The 16,540-nt window shown below is 36.1% G+C and overlaps 1 protein-coding gene and 1 long non-coding RNA gene across 3 annotated transcripts in view; one reads left to right on the forward strand and one right to left on the reverse strand.

Annotated features, from left to right (window-relative positions):
• The window catches only part of RBBP8 (RB binding protein 8, endonuclease), a 118,229-nt gene extending 113,413 nt beyond the window's left edge, over window positions 1-4,816 (reverse strand). Inside the window, exon 1 of one of the 2 annotated variants that reach the window (XM_050768075.1) lies at window positions 4,631-4,816. The gene's annotated coding sequence lies outside the window, so the exon portion shown is untranslated. Of the gene's footprint in view, window positions 1-3,462; window positions 3,531-4,630 lie in introns of those variants that run through there. The other variant, XM_050768074.1, reaches the window with a different exon arrangement.
• LOC126941452 (uncharacterized) overlaps window positions 1-16,540 on the forward strand; it is a 391,778-nt gene that overhangs the window by 15,486 nt on the left and 359,752 nt on the right. Inside the window, exon 3 of the long non-coding RNA XR_007721308.1 lies at window positions 4,856-5,014. This is a non-coding gene — a long non-coding RNA (uncharacterized LOC126941452). The remainder of the gene's footprint in view (window positions 1-4,855; window positions 5,015-16,540) is intronic.

Genomic DNA, 16,540 nt, shown 5'->3' on the forward strand with positions numbered 1-16,540 from the left:
TCGGCCAATTAATTTGATGTCATGTTAGATAATAGATAAAAACAGTCGTTGGAAAATTCACAAGGCACAAGTAAGGTACAGCCATGCACTGAATAGCAATGTTTTGATCAGCAATGGAATACAAATGCTACAGTGGTCCTATAAGATTATACTACCACATATTTTTACTGTACCTTTTCTATGTCAGTATATGTTTAGATACACAAATACTTCTTATGTTACAGTTGCTTACGTTATTCAGTACAGCATGCTGTACAGGTTTATAACCTGGAAGCAATAAGACATACTATATAGCCTAGGTGTGTAGTAGGCTCTGCCATTGAGGTTTTGTCAGTAGACTTTATAATGTTCACACAACAATGAAATCATCTAATTTCTCAGAATGTATCCCTGTTGTTACTTGATGCATAACTGCATTCTAATTTGAATTATCCATGTCACACTTTCTTCCATTAGTGCAGATGATTGAAATTGAATTTTTAAAAAGTATTTAAGGCTTTTAATCACCTTGGTATACTGCTCTCACAATACTTTTAACAAAGACTTCTTTGAAGTGAATCTTTAATTGGATTGGAATGTATGGGTTTCTGATTTTTTAAATTTAAGAAGGTTAACATATTTTCCAACATTATATCTTTTTTTTTTTTTTGAGACGGAGTCTTGCTCTGTTGACCAGGCTAGAGTGCAGTGGCATGATCTTGGCACACTGCAACCTCTACCTCCGGGTTCAAGCGATTCTTCTGCCTCAGTCTCCTGAATAGCTGGGACTACAGGCACGCGCAACCATGCTGGCTAATTTTTGTATTTTTTAGTAGAGACGGGATTTCATCATATTGGCCAGGCTACTCTTGAACTCCTGACCTTGTGACTGGCTGCCTCAGCCTCCCAAAGTGCTGGAATTACAGGTGTGAGCCACTGTGCCCAGCCTCAACATTATATCTTAATGCCTTCCAAGATTGCTGATTTTATTTCTATCTTTCTGACAAAAACGTGCATATTCTAAGTTAAAGTTGACTTCTCTTACTGAAAGAAAATACTGAAATACTTTGGCAAATACCGAAGCTATTTGTTGAAATGTATTATATAGACTATAAAAGGGATAAGAAAGATACTGACATTTGCTGAGCACCTGCTGTGTTCTCAGGAACTACGTGAAGTGTTTTACATGACATCTCATTTAATTCTTCCAACAACTCTGAAAGAATGGTATTAGTTTCTTAACTTCCTTAACTAGGTGGAGAAAAGCTAACTCAGAGAGTTAAATAATTTCCAAGGGGAACATAATTTGTAGCAGAGTTATTCAGATCCATGTCAATTTGGCTCAAAAGCTCACATGCTTTTCAGTATACTGCCTTTTCTCTTGTAAAGTTAAGAAACAAATGAAAGTGATTATTTTTCTGAGTCCACTTGGACTGAACTAAAATGACCAAATTTAGAAGCATTTCCCAGGTAGGATTTTACCTGTGAAAAGATAAGGTAATTAGTAGAATTAACATTTAGTACCAGGAATCAGAATTGAAATTTTGGGCCTTTGGTTCTGCAACTTTCTGTAATCACATTTCCTAGGAATTCCTCAAATTAAAAATGTTTAAAACATTTTTTGAGCACTTGTGTACAAAGCTTACCCCTTAAATAACGGCTTCTATCACCTCTAAGATGGGCTTTTAAGTCCTGCAATTTCTGTCTTCATAACGTAATTTTCCTGTCAGTTCTAACCAAACTTTAGGAATACTATATTAACTTAGACAAATCCTAGATTATAAGCATGTAAGAATGACTAAAATAATACAAAAATACATGCATACTAAGAAAATAGACAGTAGAGACAGCTTAAAGCAATATTAAGTCAGAAAATGAGAGTAGGATCCACAAGGTGGGCAAGTATGAAAGAATGTGAGGCCTTCATCAGTTTGAAACAAAATTGTATGATGGCATTAAGAGATTAGGGTTTGGGCCGGGCGCGGTGGCTCAAGCCTGTAATCCCAGCACTTTGGGAGGCCGAGACGGGCGGAATCGAGACCATCCTGGCTAACACGGTGAAACCCCGTCTCTACTAAAAATACAAGAAAATTAGCCGGGCGAGGTGGCGGGCGCCTGTAGTCCCAGCTACTCGGGAGGCTGAGGCAGGAGAATGGCGTGAACCCGGGAGGCGGAGCTTGCAGTGAGCCGAGATCGAGCCACTGCACTCCAGCCTGGGGCGCAGAGCAAGACTCCGTCTCAAAAAAAAAAAAAAAAAAAAAAAGAGGTTAGGGTTTGAAGTGGTAGTCACGTTCATTATCAATGGTAATCCCATGTATATTTAGCCATTGTCCTAAAAATGCTTGGGGCAATAATGATACAGATTAAAATACAAAAACCAATGATTTCTTAGTTCACCAAAGATTCATTAACACACTATACAACATAATTTTACCTTTTTAGATTAGATTTCATGTAGTATTCAGAAGAGTCAATGTAGGGTAGTGAAAAAATTACTGGTCTTGCTGGTAGTCAGGAAACCTGGATGTTCTGGCTCTGAATCGACCCTTAGATTATATAATAGTGATTTAGCTATATTTTGGGGCTTTTCATTTCTTAACTCAAAAATGAGGTGTCAGATTCATTGGTTATTCTTTAAATGTCCCTCTTAGGTAAAAAATGTCATAATTCTAAGTGCTTTTAGTGGAAAACACATGAAGATATTCAGAAGGGAAAGAAGTTGCAGTTGTTAAGAAAGCTAGCATTGTTGACAAAAAGAGTTATGTGAAATTGTGTGACTGGGAATAAGAAGAGATGCATCCTCGACTAAAAGAGTAAAAAAATTTTAAATGAGTGGAACACTTTTTGACTAGGCGCTGAGATATGTTGGTCTGTATAAAATACACACTCCTAATTTGATTGACAAATTTATATGTCCTGGGTTTTAGCAAAAATATCACAATGTATCAATATTTTAAATGACTCAATTTATGGAAAATATATAAAAGTAATATTTAATAGGACTTACCTACATTTGAAAATGAAAATTCCATTAAATGAAAACTGTGCAATCCTCTTCCAAAATACAGAGTTAAGCTTGAAATTTTACCCATGGATTTTATGTAAAATGTATATCTAGTTCCTAAATAGCTTTCTTCAAAACTATAAACATAAATGATGCTCAATAAATAAATTAGAATCCCAAATTAAATTTATCTTTAAACAGTAAGCCCTGTGTTTTAAACACAGTGTGGTTTAAATTTTTTAAATTACCACATACAATATATTCACCAGAAATACTAACAATGTGCTCTATTGGTATATATATTACCTGAAAACTAGGTTTCATGTAGTAAATTCAGAAAAATTCAGCCAATTGAAAGTTTTGATCCATATTACCAAAAACTTGTCAAAATACAATTTGTGCTGAATAAAATTAATATTGGTTTGCTGAATCAGCACATTGCTTTTGCAGATACATTACATAGCTTTTCAGCAGTTTACCTGGATTACCAGAAATTCTATGCAGAACTGCCTAGAAGTAGGACTATGAAGCATCCAAGGGTTTTCCCTGCAAAAAATGAAATCTCATCTGAACGTTTATTTACACTTTTATTCTGTCAACATTCTAAGGAAACTAATGTTACAGCCTTTGAGTTAGAAAATAATATTATAGCCTTTGAGTTTGAACATAATGACAAAGTGGGAACCCTAGGGACAATGAAAAGGATGCATCAGCCTTGCTCAGTTCAAAGCAAAGTCCTATTAAGATGACAGGAAAGCATTCAGTATAAATACGTTAAAAATTTTTTTTAAATTCCCAGATAAAATCGTATGTCAGCTGTTATGTTAAATTAAATGCCCCAGAAGACATGTGCTTCGATTCAATCTAATATCAGTAAATAGAGGGGTAGGATGGTATGCCAACATAAATCTAAAGGGATTGGTAACTTTCATTTTACATGATACAAACTACTAAAATAAAGTAATTGGATTAAGTAAAGAGAGAGATAAAAGGAAGATTTTTAATATAAATGGAAGGAAGATCCAAGTATTCTTTAACCTAAAAATTTTTTCAGACCTAATAGGCATGACAAAACCTGTCTTCATTCCTTTCTATTCAGCTCAGCAAGTGCTTTTGAGCTCCAATAGTTAATCAGTTACCAGATTCCACAATCTTTGTTTTTCACACTCCTCAATTTTTGCTGTGAATTGTTCTAATGCATGTACTTAGGATCACCAGCAGGCCAATACTTTTTTTGGCCTTAAAAAGGCAATTATTATTTATCCACAATTAGATTTACCATATAAAATTGTTACCATATAGCAACAGCCTATAAAACATAATAGTTACATTATGAAAGAAGTAGATGGCTTAATATAAATCATTAATATTTGAAATTTATTTGGCAAAATTATTCAGTCTAGCTTTTAAAATTACTATAGCCATGCACAACTTACAAAAAAGCATAGTAAGAGAATATTATATACCAAATAAACTTTATGCAAACAAATCAATGAACATAATGCAAGTGTTATAAAGCAATATCTAGCTTTACAGAAAAGGTATAATGCAGCTATTACTATGTTAAAAATCGATTATCTTTTTAAACATCATTTCTTAACTTTCCAAAATGCATAGAAAACTGAGAAATTTAAAAAATATACTTACCCTTCAATTTATTTAGAAACCTCTGCTCTTGGTGAAAAGCAGAAATTGTTTCACTGCTCACTTTCCCTGAAGCTATGAACTTAAACATTAAATCAGTGAACACCACCTCTGGACCACACTAGTTTGCTAGACACTACTGCTATGTGGAAGAGTTCTGCTGCATCTAAGCTATATACTGTGTGCAATGGATAACCTAATATGCCTTTCATTTAACTGGCTGGGCAGGTTTCTACCGTCTGTGGAACATGGAATCAAACCAGAATATGTTGGCACAACAGGCCAGTAAAACCGGTTCTTCCGTAGATCCAGAACCTGTCCAACCAGTCTGTATCAAAGGCTAGCCCAACATGCTGCAGCGGCTCAGCTCTGCTAAGCTTGTACTGGGTGAGTTATCCCCACCTCCCGTGAACTCCCAACAAACTACTCAGAATGTTGTAGCCTCCAGCAAAATAATTCAGAGTTCTAGTGGGAGGGGTAGATCTGTGTCAGGTATAGCAAGAGTGCATTGTTATAAGACTCTCATGGTAGACATATATAAGCAAGTGGTCTGTTATCTTCAGAGGTAGGTAATCCTTTTAAACATGTATTCTGGGGCATTCTGCTGACTACAGCCTCTAGAAATAGATTACCTATGATGAAGATGAATCCTATAATGCCTGACCTTTTCCACTAGTCTGCTTGGCTTTGCTTAATCCAGCTTAACCTTGAGGAGAGAGATTGATATTCCTCACAGGGTAGTGGGCTTGAGAGCTAGAAGGAAGTATTTCTAGAAGGAGAGAAACAAGGTGTAGGTTGACCAAACATTTGCCTGGGTGTGTTATCTTCCTTGTTCTCAAATGATTCTCATACCATTCCAGTCTAAAATTGGAAAAACTCCTACTTCTACATACTAGGGACAACTTAGAGAGGTTTTGCTCTGAATATTCAACGGTTCAACACAGAGTATTTATATCAACTATGTTTTAAGAACTGTGCTAGGTACAGGGTTCACAGTGTGAGTAAAATTAGTAAAGATGAGAGCAACTTCAAAGTTCCTGATTAAGCATGTCGAGTAAACTTTTGGAAAGAAGAAATGAGCAGCAAAACATTACATTTTGACAGAAATTAGTTTGTATTAAGAGAGATCATGTGAGATTTGTGCTTACTCTCTCATAATACTTGCACATTTAGAAGCATCGTTTCCTGTCTACTGCCATAGTGTTTCTGAAACTTTTGTGCTTAAGAGTCATCTGAAGTGTTGATTAAGAGCACAGATTCCTGGGTCTAACCGCCACAGATTCTGCTTCAGCATTCAATAGGAATGTTGCCCAAGCACTTCTAGTGATTCTGATGCAACTGTTGCAGGGACCATAGCACATATTCCATGCTCAGTTTCTTTTCTATTTTTATACCTCTTAATTAAAAAGAATACATATGAACCAAAAGTTGCCATTTTTATTTTTGTATTTCTAGTGTCTAGAACACTGACGGACACTTAGAAGGTACTTAATAAATGCTTATCAGAGTCAAGCACTTGCTAGATCTCAGAGGAATCACAACTAGTAATGACTATACGAATCAAACTCCATTAAATACTATAATTATAATAATTGAGATGGGAGCTCAGAAATAGGAGTGAGTATGACTATAAGTATGTGGAAGACTTCACATGGGAGATGGGTTTAGAGACTTTTCTTTTTAAACCATGGCCAAAGATTTCTAACTGCAGGATAACAAAAGGCTAAAGGAACAATAAAAATAGTGCCTTTGATTTGATAACAGTAACAAAAGTGTTAAGTATATGAGGACACCATGAACTCAAAACTTGGTCATAAGGTTATTTTCTACAGCAGGGTCAGCGGATTTTTCCTTAAAGGATCAGAGACTATTAATAGAGTTTGTCAGCTAGACTGTCTGTGTCTCAACTATTCAGTTGTAACAGTGTAGCACAAAAACAGGCATAGACAATAGTCATTTAAATGGGTATGATATTGTGAAATATGTGTTTGATCTTTGACCTTTTTTCCTAGTGGACAACTCCTAAAATCCTTACTCTCCAAAGTGATGTCTTTGGATGCTAATGAGTTGTCTGATAGCTGGCAACCCTTAGGTAGCTTCAGGATGGGGGCTGGTCACCAGAAAGACCAAGGCAGGATTAGGGGTTTAGGATTTTCAGCCCTTTACCACAACCTGCGGGTTAAATTGATCACTAATGGCCAATGGTTTAATCATGCCTATGTAATGAAGTCCCAAGAAAACCCAAAGGACATGATAGCTTTCCGATAGCTGAACATATGGAGCTTCCTGGAGGGTGGTGCATTGGAGAGGGCATGGAAGCGCAACACCCCTTCTCATGTGCCTACCCCATAACTCTCTTCATCTGTACCTGTGGCAATATCCTTTACTGTAAACTGGTAAACGTAAATGGTTCCCCTCAGTTCTGTGAGTTGCTCTAGCAAATTAATCAAACCCAAGGAAAAGGGTCTTGGGATCCCCAATTTATAACCAATCAGTTAAAAGCACAGGTAAAAATAACCCAGCACTTGCAATTGGCATCAGAAGTAAGGGGCAGTCTTTTGGTACTGAACCCTCAACTTGTGGAATTTGATTTCTAGGTAGATAGTGTCAGAACTAAATTGGAGGATACCTGCCTGGTATTTGCTGCAGAATTCATTGCTTGCTTGTTGGTAGGGGAAAATCTCCACATATTTGGTCGCAGAAGTCTTCTGTGTTAATTGTTTGTTGTTGAGTGAGAGAATAGAAAAAGTACTTTGAGTTTGAGTGTGCTTTTTTCCACATGATTCGTATGGATGTGTTCTGATAAAACTTTACAAAACAAGTGGCAGGCCAGATTTGGCTAGTGAGCCATAGTTTGCTGACCCCTGATCTAGAGTAAAACCTGTGAATTGTTAATTGAAAAATTAAGAAGATTGCATAATTGGCTAGGCCAATTGGCTTTCGAATTATAAAGACGTGGGTTCCATCCCAGTTCTGTTCCACCCTAGCTTTGTCACCTGAATCAAACATCAGTTTTATTTATAAAATGGGATGCAAAATAATAGTACCTATCTCTTAGAGTTATTACAGATCCAAATAATAATTTATGTAAAGGTTTATCTGAAAATCTAATACACAGTAAGGGCTTGATAAAATGTCAGCTGAAAATAAAACTAGTTAAACATAGCAGTTGAACTTGTTTATTTCTGTTGTTCTTGAAATCCCAATAAAATGACACTAGAGAACCAAAACTGCATGAACCCTTAATGATCAAAAAGATTGAGAGAGGTAGCAGATAAGAGGCATCCATGTATTTTTGCAAGGAGGAATGAGAATGAGTGGTGACTTAGCAGAATAGAGAGGAAGTCTAACTACTTGCCATAATAAAAGCAAGTCTGTCTCTACTGCAGAATGCTGGAAAAATTCAGAATTTGGAGGTACAAGGTACCCTTAAATAGTCTTGGGGAGTAGAGTGGGCTTGGAATGGAAGGATTGGTTAAAATCTGCTTAAGGAACAGTTTGCTCCATAGGTCCCATCTTAACCTGGAAGCCTGGATTCTTCGACCTTGACAGAGATAAGTAGGACTTGGTTGATTAATGGTAGAAGAGATTATCTCAGGTTTGTTCTAGATTTGGGAATACTAAGCAGAGCTGAGAGTGGATGCTAAAGCACCATACTGAAATCAAATGATTATATTATTTTCCTATTGGTTCTATAACAAATTACCCCCAAATGTAGTGGTTTAAAAAAACACAAATTTATCATCCTATAATTCCAGGGGTGAGAAGTCCAAAATGGGTCTCGGTGGGTTAAAATTAACGTGTCAGCAGAGTTGTCTTTCTTCATGGAGGCTCTAGAAAGAAATTTTGCTTTTTTGCCTTTTCCAGCTCCTTTCAGCTACCTGCATTACTTGGCTCATGGCTCCCTTACTTCTTCAAAGCCAGCAATGGCTTTTTCACATCATATCATTTTGTCCCTGACTCTCCTGTCTTCTTCCACATTTAAATCCAACTGAATAATCCAAGATAATCTCCCTTTGTTAAGGTCAGTTTTTTAGCAAGCTTAATTCTACCTGCTATCTGAATTCTCTTTTGCCATGTAACTTAACATGCTTATAGGTTCCTGGGATTAGGATGTGTGGACGTCTGTGAGAGGCCATTATTCTGCCTACTAGATAGATTAAGTCAGAGTCTGTGTATTGGTTGGTGAGATACCCATGTCTGTTCATTTGCTTGGCTTCCAAATGCTAGTAACTAGGTTCATATTCTTCACTCACAAAGTAGGAAATTGGAGAATTTCTCAGAGAAACTCTCAAGACCCTGATCACCCTAATGCATTGGTTATAAACTAGGACTGATTTCCCCCCACAGGGGACATTTGACAATATTTGGAGAGATACTTGATTGTAATAACTAAAGATATACACAAAGGTGTGCTACTGGCATCTCATGGATAGAGGCCAAGGATGCTGCTAACCATCTTGCAGTGCACAGGGAAGCTCATCTTCCTGTTCCCCAAAATAATTATTCAGTTCAAAATGTCAATAGGGCCAAAGTTGAGAAATCCTACCCTAATGTTAAGTCTATCAGTTAACATCACCCTAACATAAATCAATGACTGATTAGAGAGCATGTAACATGAAAAAGAGGGGAGAAGAAACCAACAGGTAAAATGAACTTATAAAAAACAGTCAATGCAGAGAATAGAATAGTATTTTAAATTGACTATATTAATATGTTCAAAGAAATAAGACAAGTTACTGATTATGTAAAACAAGAACAGAAAGGCTATCCAAAAGTAGAACTTTTGAGAACAAAAAAGAGATATTGGAAAGTAAAAATATGATAGTAGAAAGGAAGTCAGTAACCCAGGTAGAGTTTAGTGATTTCACAAAGATTGCCAGATTGGTTAAAAATGTAAGACCCAACTGTATGCTTTCTGCAATAAACATATTTTAGACATAAAAAAACAAATAGGTTAAAGGTAAAAGGACCAAAAAAGACATACCATGCCAACACTAATCAAAAGATACTTATATTACTATCAGACAAAGGTTTTAGATCACAGTATATTACTAAGGATAAAAAGGGTCATTTCAAAATGATAAAAGGGTGAATTCATCAAGGGTACCTAATGTAATTGTATGCATTCGTGTGTCTAATGATATAAATGGAAAACACATGAATCAAAATCTGATAGAACTGAAAGGAGTATAGGAAAAATTTATAATTAGATGCCATAATTATGTCTGGAGATTCCAATACTCCTCTTTCAATAATTGATAGGGTAAGTAGACAGAAAATCAGTAAAAGTGTAGAAGGCTTAACACTATCAACCTACTAGATGTACTTGACATTTGTAGATCACTGTAAAACAACAAAACACATGTTCTTTTCAAGTGCACATGGAACATTGACCCAGTTAGGCTATATTCTTTTTTTTTTCATTATTTTTATTTTATTTTATTTTATTTATTTTATTATTATTATACTTTAAGTTCTAGGGTACATGTGCATAACGTGCAGGTTTGTTACATATGTATACTTGTGCCATGTTGGTGTGCCGCACCCATCAACTCGTCAGCCCCATCAACTTGTCATTTACATCAGGTATAACTCCCAATGCAATCCCTCCCCCCTCCCCCAGTTAGGCTATATTCTAGGTCATAAAACAAGTCTCAAATTTAAACAGACTCAATTAATACGAAGTATGTTTTCTGATGACAATGGCATTAAGTTAGAAATCAATAACAGAATGATGTGTGGGGAATTCCCCAAATATTTGTAAACTAAACAACACACTCCTAAATAACTCATAGGTCAGTGATGAAATCAAATAGGAAAGTATTTTGAGCTAGATGGTAATGAAAATTCAACATATTAAAATTGTGGGATGTTGCTACAGCAGTACTTACAAGGAAATTTATAACACTAAATGTGTTTTAAATAAAATATAGACATTAAATGTCTATGTTGGAAAGAGAAAGATCTCAAATCAGTGACCTCAACTTCCACCTTAAGAAACCAGAAAAAGAAGAGAAAGAAAATAATAAAAAGTAGAGTAGAAATCAATGAACTGGAAGACAGAGACAGAAAAAATCAGTACAACCAAAAGCTGCTTCTTTGACTGAATCAATACAACTGATAAACTTCTAGCCACACTGATCAGAGGGGAAAAGAAACAGGATAGGATTAGGGGTAGAGGAGAAAACATAAATTTTCAATATTAGGAATGAAAGAAGTGATATCAATACAGATGCAACAGATTAAAAGTGTAAGAAGGGAATATTATGAATTTTATGCCAGTATAGTTGACTTAGATGAAATAGACACAATTACTTGAGAGACACACAAACTATCAAAGCTAATCCAAGAAGAAATAGCCTTTTATTTATTAAATAAATTTACTTTGTAGTTAAAGACCTAACCATAAAGAATTCCAAGCCAAGAGTTTCACTGGTAAATAGTTCCACTGGAATTCTTACAAACATTCCAGGAAGAAAAAACACCAATTTTATGCAAACTTTTCCAGAAAATCAAAGAGGAGGAAATAACTACCAATTCATTTTATGAGGCCAGCATTACTCTGATACAAAAATTAAACAAAGACATTGCAAGAAAAGAATTTTATAGATTAATATTTCCTATGAAATAGTTATACAATTCTAAAAATTTTAGCAAATTGAAGCCAATGATTATTTCAATAGGTGCAAAAAATTTTTGGACAATATTTAACAGACTTTCCTGATAAAAGGTATTTGTAAACTAGGAATGGAAGAGAATTCACTCATTATGACAAGTGGCATCTATGAAAAACCTACTGCTGACATCATGGTTAATGGGGATAGTGAAAGACTGACACAAATAAGGCAAGAAAAAATAAAAGGCCATGTAGACTGGAAAGGAAGAAGTAAAACTGTCTTTTTCAGGTACATGAGTATCTGTGTAGAAAATTCTGTAGCATCTACAAAAAGTATTCTAAAACTAATAATTGAATTTAGCAAGCTTGTAGTAAACAAGATCAATATATAAAAACAATAATAAATAATAGCAATGAATAACCTAAAATTAAAATCTGAAAAACAATACTATTTACAATAGTATATTGAGTACTACCAAAAATTTTGAAATATTTTGGTATAAATTTTTCAAAATATGTGTGAGAACTGTAACTAAAAACTATAAAATATTGCTGATGGACATTAAAGAATACTCAAATAGAGAGAGATACAGGGTTCATGGATTGGAGGACTCTTTATTCTTAAGATGTAATTTCTTGGCTGGGCATGGTAGCTCATGCTTATAATTCCAGCACTTTGGGAGGCTGAGGTGGGGGGATCGCTTGAGCCCAGGGGGTCAAGGCTGCAGTGAGCTGTGTTCATGCCACCGCACTCCAGCCTGGGCAACAGAGGGAGACCCTGTAAAGAAAAAAAAAAAAAAAATGTAATTTCTTCCTAAATTGATCTATAAATTTTATGCAATCCTAGTAAACATCCTAGCATTTTTGTATAAATTGACAGGTTGATTCTAAAATTTATGTTGAAATGCCAAGTCAGAACAACTTTGAATAAATTAGAGAATTTATACCTAGTGGTGTGCTGATGTTTAACAACTAGCTCTCTGGAAATACTTTTGTGGTGTGAGTACACCACGGCTGATTTCAAGCTACTAATGTGACATCACTGAACGCAAGCTATGGAAGAGATGTACAAGATCAGCTCTTGTGAATGGGTACAAGCCAGTTTCAGCACACCACTTATTACACTACATGATTTTAAGATTTATCATAAAGCCACAGTAATCAAAATGGTATGGTATTGGCATAGACAATAAAAATACAGTAAGAATGTATAGAGAGTTCAGAAATAGATCCATACATATATGACCAATTCATTTTTGACAAAGGTAAAAAGACAATTCAGGAGAAAGAGTTTTTTCAACAATAGTGCTGGAAGAATTGGATATTTACATAAAAAAAGAACTATCCATACATTATACAAATGTTAACTTAGATCATGGTTCTAAATATGAAATATAAAACCTCAGAATTTTTAGGATAAAAACTTTGTAACCTTGAGTTATACAAATACTATATATGACACCAAACGAATGATTCAAAAGAGAACAAAATACATAGATTTGACTTTGTCAAAGTTAAGAACTTCTGATCTTCAAAATTCATAATTAAGAAATGAAAGGATAAGCCATAGACTGGGAGAAAATATTTGCAAATGATATATCAGATAAAGGGCTTATATCAAGAATATATAAAGAAGCTGGGAGCAGTTGTCTGTGCCTGTGGTCCCAGCTACTTGGGAGGCTGAAGAGGAGGATTGCTTGAGCCCAGAAGGTCAAGGCTGCAGAGAACTGTGTTGCACCACTGTACTCCAGCCTGGGCAACAGAGCGACATACTGTCTTAAAAAAAAAAAAAAAAAAGCATGTTTGTAGTCTGATTTATGTAAGCAATTTTTCTAATGAAAAAAAAAATCAGCTGGGCATGGTGGCTCAGGCCTGTAATTCCAGCACTTTGAGAGGCTGAGGCCGGCAGATTACCTGAGATCAGGAGTTCAAGACCAGCCTGATCAACATGGTGAAACCCTGCCTCTACTAACAATACAAAATTAGCCAGGCGTGGTGGTGCATGCCTGTAATCCCAGCTACTAGGGAGGCTGAGGCAGGAGAATTGCTTGAACCCCGGAGGTAGAGGTTGCAGTGAGTCAAGATAGCACCTTTTGCACTCCAGCCTGGGCAACAAGAGCAAAACTCCGTCTTAAAAAAAAAAAAATCAAGTTTAGATAAAGCCATTAATGAAATGCAGAATAAATATCTAAAGAACTTTGGAGCTCAAGATCTGTATTATGGTTCTATTCTGTCACTTTGGGTATCGTTATTGTGATGTTCAGTTTGCTTAAAATGAGGGAGTTGAAATGTTTGGCTTATAAGGTCACATATAGCTGAAAAATTCTGTGTAAAATATGGAGAGTTCTCAAGAAACTTTTATGTGAAAGATAGTGTTCTGCATTCACATTTGTAAGTGTTTTAAATAATATTTATAAGATCAGAATAATTGATGGACCCTTACATATCTCAGTATTGTAATTAAATAATTTTGGGGGTGAGGTAACAAAATCCTTATTCTCAAGGAAAATTGTAAGCAAATGTAACATAACAACTATAACTTTTATGGTTTTAAATAAACGCAATTTTTATAAAATAATTATATTTTGAAGTAGAATTTCTGATCACAATGATATTGTTCCATATTTTTGAAATATCTAAAATATTCTACCAATTATTTTGAGTTTTACTTTTGCTATTTAAAATGACAAAGAAGGCCGGGCACAGTGGCTCACGCCTGTAATCCCAGCACTTTGGGAGGCCGAGGTGGGCGAATCACAAGGTCAGGAGATCGAGACCATCCTGGCTAACTCCATGAAACCCCGTCTCTACTAAAAATACAAAAAATTAGCCGGGTGTGGTGGCGGGTGCCTGTAGTCCCAGCTACTTGGGAGGCTGAGGCAGGAGAATGGTGTGAACCCGGGAGGCGGAGCTTGCAGTGAGCTGAGATCCCGCCACTGCACTCCAGCCTGGGTGACAGAGCAAGACTCCGTCTCAAAAAAAAAAAAAAAAAAAAAAAAGACGAAGAAGAGCCCAGTTGGCTATCTTTTTGTATATAATTACATCATTTTTGAGATTTGAGAGGATTTATTTTTGTTAATACTAGTTTACAATACCTCCAAGAGTAAAGATCTATTTGAGATAATTCTGATAAGCATTAATTATTAGTTTAAGAAATTACATGATACAATATATCAGCCTCGCAGTCATACTTGTATTCCATGAATATATACAAATAAAAATAAATTAAAATTTAAAAATAGATTAATAAAACAAAATTTAAAAAAGAAATTGCATAATAGTGGTCAAAAAATGTCTGAAACCAAGGTAGAAGTCATTATCTCCATTAAGAAAAGGATCATCTACACACGATTAAAGTAAGTTAATATTAGTTTGTAATCCCTTCTCTTTCGAAAGCTGAGTCTGGAGAATCGTTTGAGGCCAGGAGTTTGCGAGCAGAGTGGACAACATAGAGAGATGTTTCTCTACTAAAAATAAACAACACATTTTTTTAAAAAAGCAAATTAACGTTAAATTAGAGAAATTATTTAGGCCCTGTTAACATGACCTTGGAGATATTACAGTCATGCAAATATAGGTGGTTGTCCCCAGGTACAGTATATACCCTTAATACCATCTAAATGGGACATGAATCAGAACATAATAAAAATAATTATACATAAAAATTGAAATACTATAAAGCTATAGCGAAATCATGGCTCTAGGTTAACTACCAACCTCTTCAACAGCAACAGCATATTTTAAAACCCTTTGTCCTGGTTCTAATCAGAGTTCTTGACTTTTTGGCCTTCTGTGGTGTCACTGGCCAGTCTTCTTCTGTGTCTCAAGTTGGTTCATTCTGAATGGGTCACTTTCATTTTTTTTTTGAGACAGAGTCTCACTCTGTTGCCCAGGTTGGAGGGCAGTGGCATGATCTCAGCTCACTGCAACCTCTGCCCTCCAAATTCAAGCAATTCTCCTGCCTCAGCCTCCCGAGTAGCTGGGATTACAGGTGCCTGCCACCATGCCTGGCTAACTTTTTGTGTTTTTAGTAGAGACGGGGTTTCACAATCTTGGCCAGGCTGGTCTTGAACTCCTGACCTCATGATCCACCTGCCTTGGCCTCCCAAAGTGCCAGGATTACAGGCGTGAGCCACCACACCTGGCCCTGAATGGGTCACTTTCTTTAAGCTGATATATAAAATCTGGAAAGTTCTCAGTCTGTCTTAGAAGTTGATAAATTACAGATTTTTAGGGAGGCATCTTCATAATAATAACTAGCATTTTCAGAAGTTTGCCACTTTGAAGTACATTTTTTTTGAGACAGAGTCGCACTCTGTCACCCAGACTGGAGTGCAGTGGTGCAATCTTGGCTCACTGCAACCTCCACCTCCCAGGTTCAAGTGATTCTCGTGCCTTGGCCACCTGAGCAGCTGGGACTACAGGCATGTACCACCACACCCGGCTAACTTTTACATTTTTAGTAGAGAGGGGTTTCATCATATTGTCCAGGCTGGTCTTGAACTCCTCCAGTAATCCGTCTGCCTCAGCCTCCCAAAGTGCTGGGATTACAAGTGTGAGCCACCGTGCCTGGCTGAAGTACTTTTTATATAGTGATGTGGTTTGGCTGTGTCCCCACCCAAATGATTGAATTATGGGTACGAGTCTTTCATGCACTGTTCTTGTGATAGTGAATGAGTCTTATGAGATCCGATGGTTTTAAAAAATGAGAGTTTCCCTGAACAAGCTCTCTCTTTACCTGTGGTCATCCATGTAAGATGTGACTTGCTCCTCCTTGCATTTCACTTTCTGCCGTGATTGTGAGGCCTCCCCAGCCTCATGGAACTGTAAGTCCAATAAACCTCCTTGTTTTGTAAATTGCTCAGTCTTGGGTATGTCTTTATCAGCAGCATGAAAACGGACTAATACATATAGTAACTCATTTAATTCTCACAAAGCATTGAGGTAAGTATTATTTAGAGATGAGGAAATAGTTACAGAGAGATTGGCAGCCTAGTTCTAGAAATCATGGGTTTTAACCATTACATTATACTGCTTTAGAGATGAACTAGATTTTGTCCTTACATTGATATTGTATTATTTTAGCTACTTTTGTAACAAGTATAAACTTGTTATTGTTGAAGTAATTACCGTTAAGTTCCCCTTCAATAATGTACCTTCTCTGCCACTCAGTGGGAAGAAAGGGTCTTATAGTCAACTCCCCTTAAAAAAAGTCTCCCCCAACTGCTCAGAAGTCATTTATTCTGTATTAGTATTTTCCAAATGTATTTGACCTCAAAACACTCTTTTTTATA

The sequence above is a fragment of the Macaca thibetana genome, chromosome 18, assembly GCF_024542745.1.
Source record: "Macaca thibetana thibetana isolate TM-01 chromosome 18, ASM2454274v1, whole genome shotgun sequence".
Lineage (NCBI taxonomy): Eukaryota > Metazoa > Chordata > Mammalia > Primates > Cercopithecidae > Macaca > Macaca thibetana.